Genomic DNA, 6,083 nt, shown 5'->3' with positions numbered 1-6,083 from the left:
TTCCGTCCAAGTGTGTACATACTCTGTTATGCCTCTGTGATCCAAATGATGTTAACACCAGAGCTCTGCTTCCCGCTATGCAATACCGTGAACACGCCAGTTGGTGTTTAACTGACCTATCGGTTTTTTTCACTCTCTGTCCTTCTGTTCTGAGTTTGGTGCCAGCCTGTTTTTCCTCACATTACTAAGTCCCCATACTTCTGAAATACACTTCGACTGGAACACCATTATATCCTTTGTGATCGATTCCCTACCTTCCCATTCTGGTCCCCAACAGGACAATGACAGGTTTCCTCTGGCTTTCCATTCAGCTCTGTGTCTGATCAACACCCCCAGATTTCTCTCTTGGGGTGGAGGGACATAGGGGCACAGGCTGAAAAGCATGACCCAACCCCTCCCAGTGTTATGCAGAAACTAAGGAAGCTGGGTTCCGTTTTAGCGTACACTCATGCCCTCCCCTCCTGCCTGTGAAGGCGCGGCTTTTCCTCTGTTAGGTCTGCCATGGATTCCGTATGGATTGCAATTCAATGCAAAGAAACTCAAAATCCTCACAGCTGGAGAATGGATTGAAACTGTCAAGGATTTCATCTTGCTTGGATCCACAATCAACGCTCATGGAAGCAGGAAATCAAAAGGATGCACTGCCTGGTCACTCTGCTGCACCACACTGCTTCAACATGTTGAAGTGCAAGGATGTTACTTTGAGGAGTAAGGTGCACCTGACCCAAGCCATGGTATTTCTAGAAGTCTCATATGCCTGTGAAAGTTAGACACTGACTAAGGAAGGCCGAGGAAAAGTCAATGCGTTCGAATGAGGGTGTTGACGAAGAATATGCAAAGCACCACGGAACGCCAGAAGAACACACCCATCTGTCTTGGAAGAAGCACGGACAGAACACTCCTTCCACGCAAGGATGATGAAATTTCCCCTCGCCTACTTTGGACCCGCTGTCAGGAGAGACCAGTCCATGGAGAAGGACACCGTGCTTCATAAAGTCGCGAAGCAACGGCAGAGGAAGACTTTGCACGGGATGCATTGGCACAGTAAGAACAGTTTTAAGAATGGCACAGAACCAGGCAGTGTGTTCTGTTGGATGAGTCGGGACCACCTCCCTGGCGCCCAACAATGACAACCACAACAGGTTTGTCACAAGCCAGGCAGGAATTCTGGCCTGACAAAGTAAGAAATCGTTTTTATAGTCCACAGCAGACTAGGTCCCTTCCCTGGAAGTGTCCTGTCAGCTAAATTACAGATTAGCTCATAAAACATAGAATTGTACCTTCAAGTAAATCATTTATAGGAGGTCAATGGTCAAAAATGACTCTGGAGCCAAGATGAGACAGTAAAGGGGCCGAGAGACTAGAGTGCTGGAAACAGCCAGAATGGGACAACCCATGAGGCAGACGAGACACTGGGAAAGGCAGCCAGCAGCACTGACTACAAGGCTGTCTACTCCCTCCCGTAAAGGGGGAATGTCTCGGAAACTCACAGGGGCAGTTCTAGCCTGCCCTGTAGGGCTGCACTAAGTTGGCATCAATTTGATGGCAGTGAGGGAGTAAGGATCAGTGAATCATTTGTGCAAAAATTCTTCCATGAGAACTTAATCTCTTCTTCTTTCTTCGTCGTCTTCTTCTCCTTCTTCTCCTCCCCCTCCCCCTCCTCCTCCCTCTCCTCCTCCTCCTTCTTCAAATTGTTTGAAACTAGTTCTCAGGCCACAAAAGCATTAACATTTGTTTCAGTGTTAATTTTCCATTTACTACCTCTCCCACCAGTGTTTAGATCTGCTGGGTAAGGAAACTGGAGGGCTTTCAAGGCTGTGTGGGAACCTAATCTGCTGTGTAAACTTTCCCTTCACTGTAATCAGATACTATTAAAAAGAAGCGAGGAAAAGACCTACCGTATATACTCGAATATAAGCCGATCCGAGTATAAGCCGAGGAACCTAATCATTACCTGGGAAACCAGAAAAACTGACTGACTCGAGTATAAGCCTAGGGTGGAAAATGCAGAAGCTATTGGTGAGTTTCAATAATCAAAACACATGAAAATAAAATTACTAAAAATTGAGACATCAGTGGGGTAGTGTACTTAAATATTTATTTTAAATAAAAAACATAAATAAAAGGACAACAAATCATTTAACATTAGTAAACTTGCACAGTAAGTGGAAAATAGGTTCGACAAAAACAATAAGGTATCAACAATGATACCTTAAGAGTACTATTCCCTGAGCTCAATCAGCAACCAAGCTAAAATGTAAAGAGTTAAAATCCTTCAAAACTGGATTCCTCATCATCATCCATATCCCAATGCAGAGCTTCAGCTGGTGTGAGGTCATCATAGATGCTGTCCTCACTGAGATCGCCATCATCACCATCACTGCTGTCATTTTCATACAAAGCGCAGTCTTCACTGCCATCCATAGCACTACTAATACTACATTTCTGGAAGGCACATCGCACCATGTCTTCTGGAATGTCTTCCCATGCATCTCGAACCCACTTTGCTATTAACTCTATGTCAGGCTTCATGAGATTTCCTCCTTTTGTTAGTCGGGCTTGACCAGATGACATCCATTCATGCCACTGACCCGTGTATAAGCTGAACTCGTTTTTCTGCATATTTTTTGTGCTGAAAAACTTAGCTTATACACGAGAATGTACGGTAAGTAAAGAAAATAAGATGTAGCCCCTACTACTGTTACGGGGACATGGGTGGGGGGGCCCATGCCCCGAGGGCCAGAGTGGCTCGGTCCTAGCAGGGCGAATCTGGAACCCCCGAGTCCTGCCCAGAAGAATTCTCAGGCCATCATCAGCAGGTCATGTGGCAGGTGGGCCTGGGCCACAGAGATGCAGTAGTTTGCCTGGGTTCATCCAAAAACAAGAAGCTGCCACTGAGACGGCCTTAGTCTTAGTCATTCAGACCTTGGTCAGCCCACACCTGGTGAATTAGCTGGTTTTTCTACTTGAAGCCAGCAGGGTAGGGTCAGGGACACGAGCCGGTCAAGCCTTCACTTGCTGCAATGGTTACATGCTCAGGTGCTACCAAAGGTCGATAGCTCAAGCCCACCAGCAGCTCTGTGGGAGAAGAGACTAAAGACTGTTGCCTAGGAAACCCCATCTCATTCTCTTCCTCTGCCTGCCACCAAGTCCATGCCGACTCACGGCGACCACATCACACAGGGTAGAAGTGCGAGTTTCTAGAAGACAGGGCAGAACTACCCCTGCGAGTTTCTGAGACCATCACTCTTTAGGGAGTAGAAAATCCTGTCTTTCTCCTGAGGATCGGCGGTGGTTTCGAACTGCTGACCTTCCAGTTAGCAGCCCAACAGCTCTACCCTGTTCTGTAGGTTCAAGAGGACTCAGGAACGTGAAAGCACATGGCAACAATGTAGCACCCATGGGCATTATTGATTTTACTGAAATTAAATTCATCGTCGCCGCATTACCTCATGCTCCCTATCTTCCTTATGAAAACTTTTTTGTTTTACTCTATTTAACACCTTGAATTTGGCACCCCTGTTGTCATTTAACACTCACTCCAAGCTAAAACAAAAGCACATCAAAACTCCCTGCCATTGAGTGGATTCAGACTCATAGCAACCCTGTAGGACAGGGTGAAAAACTGGCCCTGTCAGTTTCGGAGACTGTAACTCTGAACAGGAATACAAAATGGCACCTTTCTCTCAAGGAGCAGCTAGTGGTTCTGAACTGCTGACCTTGGGTTAGCCACTCATCACATAACTCCCTATACTGCCAGGGCTCTGTCATTTGCCACAGTCTTTCATTATGTTCATACAACCAAAGGCCCTTCAGTTATCATGACCCCCTTGACTTAGAGCTGCTAGGGCATCGGTTCCCAACCTGTGGATTGCGACCCCTTTGGGGGCCGAACGACCCTTTCACAGGGGTCATCCGATTCATCACAGTAGCAAAATGACAGTGATGAAGTAGCAAGGAAAATAATTTTATGGTTGGCGGGGTCACCACAACATGAGGAACTGTATTAAAGGGTCACGGCATTAGGAAGGTTGAGAAGCACTGTGCTGGGGGATTCTACTGAATCATTTATTTGTTCTATTCCCCCCCAAAAAAGTTGTCTTGTCCTACTCTAATTAGAAAGAGTCGTGTGCTGAGGCAAAGGTCGGGGAGGATGCGTCATCCTGTGTGTCCAGAAGAATAAATGCTAAGCATTTCTATGTTAATGTGTTATTTGTCACAACTTGTTAATTACACCCCTCCTTCTGACTTAGAGTTTTTTACAATGTATTAACACTATTAATTCCAAGGCTAGTGAGTCATTCTCTCTCCTTAAGGTAACTCTGAATAGTTCAACCTTCCTGTACCTATAGTCTGAATTGTTTTCTCATCTAGGGGAGGAGCTGAACTGGTCCATTATTTTAAAAGTTAACAGCAAACATGGTTAATGTCAACAGAATCATAGTGCTTCTAAGGGCCGGAGGACAGAAGACAACTTCCAGAAGGCTGCAGGAGTGAGGGGAGGCTAACTAGACCTTGAGCTGTTCAGTGGTAGAATTCTTCCCTTCCATGCAGATCTGGGTCGGATTCCTTGGCCATCCTCCTGCAGAACAGCTTTGTTGCTGTCAAGTTGAACATGCCTCAACAGAGCATCGAAGACTAGGGAAAGAGGCCTGGTCATCCACTTCCCGAAAATCAGCCATGGAAATCTCATAGATCACAAAGGTCTCCCCCACAGTGTGTGGGGTCCCCATGAGTCAGGAGCCAACTTAATGACAGCGAACAACAGAGAAGCATTCATAAAAACCATGGGTGATGGCCAAGAGAAAAGCTGATGTGAAGAACAGAATGGATGGGAAATGCGGGAGCAGAGGAGGGGCGGGAGGGGTCAGATTTCAGAAGGTCTCAGAGGTCAAAGTTTGTGGAGTGCATGTCCGGCCTTTAGGTCACGGGGAACCATTGCAGGATCTTTCCGCAAGAGACTTGCCCTGAATAACAAAGGAGAAGCACAGTGTGTCCCTGATAGAGACGTCTCTAACGTAGACATTCAATTAGCTATCGCTAACTGATGTGGACTTTAAAGTATTACAGGCTGGCCACATTAGGTCAAACAATGAGGCCCCCACTTAGATGGAGCACCTGGTCCAGTCTCACTCGTTAGAACAATGGTTTTCACATACCACTGGGAAAATTCTACGATTCGGGGTTGACAGCTAAACTTTCTCATCTTTAAGTGTAAAGACTTCAAAGGATGTAATTTATGATACGACGAAATATTGAAAATTTAAAATGAAGCTGTCATAGCACTCTCTTAAATGTATCTCAGTAGAATTTAAATACCAGAGCAGTTTGATAGCCACTAGCATTGGTTAAAAATGCATTAGTAAGTTCTTCTTTAAGAATTGGATATTCACCAGATCTGACCCCACCACACAGAGGCAAAACACTAAGGGCGTGCAACAGAACTGCAAGGGGAGCAGAGCAAGGAAGTCCCGAGAGAGTATCAATAATAGACTTTGGGGCCAGGGCATAGCACCTCATCAGACACACCAGAAAACACGCCTAAAGGTCAACAAACAGACCATGAACTATTTAAAGGCTTTTTTTTTCTTTCTGTCATTGGTTTCTTTGTTGTCATTGTTTTCTTTTGTCACTTTGCTTTGCTCTGTCTTGTTTTTTGTGCATATTATTATGTTATTATCTCTGCGGGTCTATCTAGATAAGATAGGCTGGATAAACAATCTGAAGGAGAAAACAACGGGACCAATGGTTCGGGGGGTGAGGGGGGACAGGTGAGAAGGGGAGGTGGGGGAAAGAAAGTGGTGTTAACCAATCCAGGGACAACGGAACAACAAGTGATCCAAAATCAGTGGCAAGGAGGGTGTAGGAGGCCTTCAATCAAGGTTAATGTAACCGAGAGGAATTACTGAAACCCAAATGAAGGCTGAGCATGTTCGTGGGACAAGACGAAAGTAAAAGGAAATAGAGGAAAGAACTAGGAGGCAAAGGGCATTTATAGAGGTCTAAATACAGGCATGTACATATGTAAATATATTTATAATGATGAGGAAATAGATCTATATTCACATATTTATAGGTTTAGT

The sequence above is a fragment of the Tenrec ecaudatus genome, chromosome 6, assembly GCF_050624435.1.
Source record: "Tenrec ecaudatus isolate mTenEca1 chromosome 6, mTenEca1.hap1, whole genome shotgun sequence".
NCBI classification, from domain to species: Eukaryota; Metazoa; Chordata; class Mammalia; order Afrosoricida; family Tenrecidae; genus Tenrec; species Tenrec ecaudatus.
The sequence above is the reverse complement of the archived record's forward strand: the minus strand, read 5'-3'. Positions refer to the sequence as shown.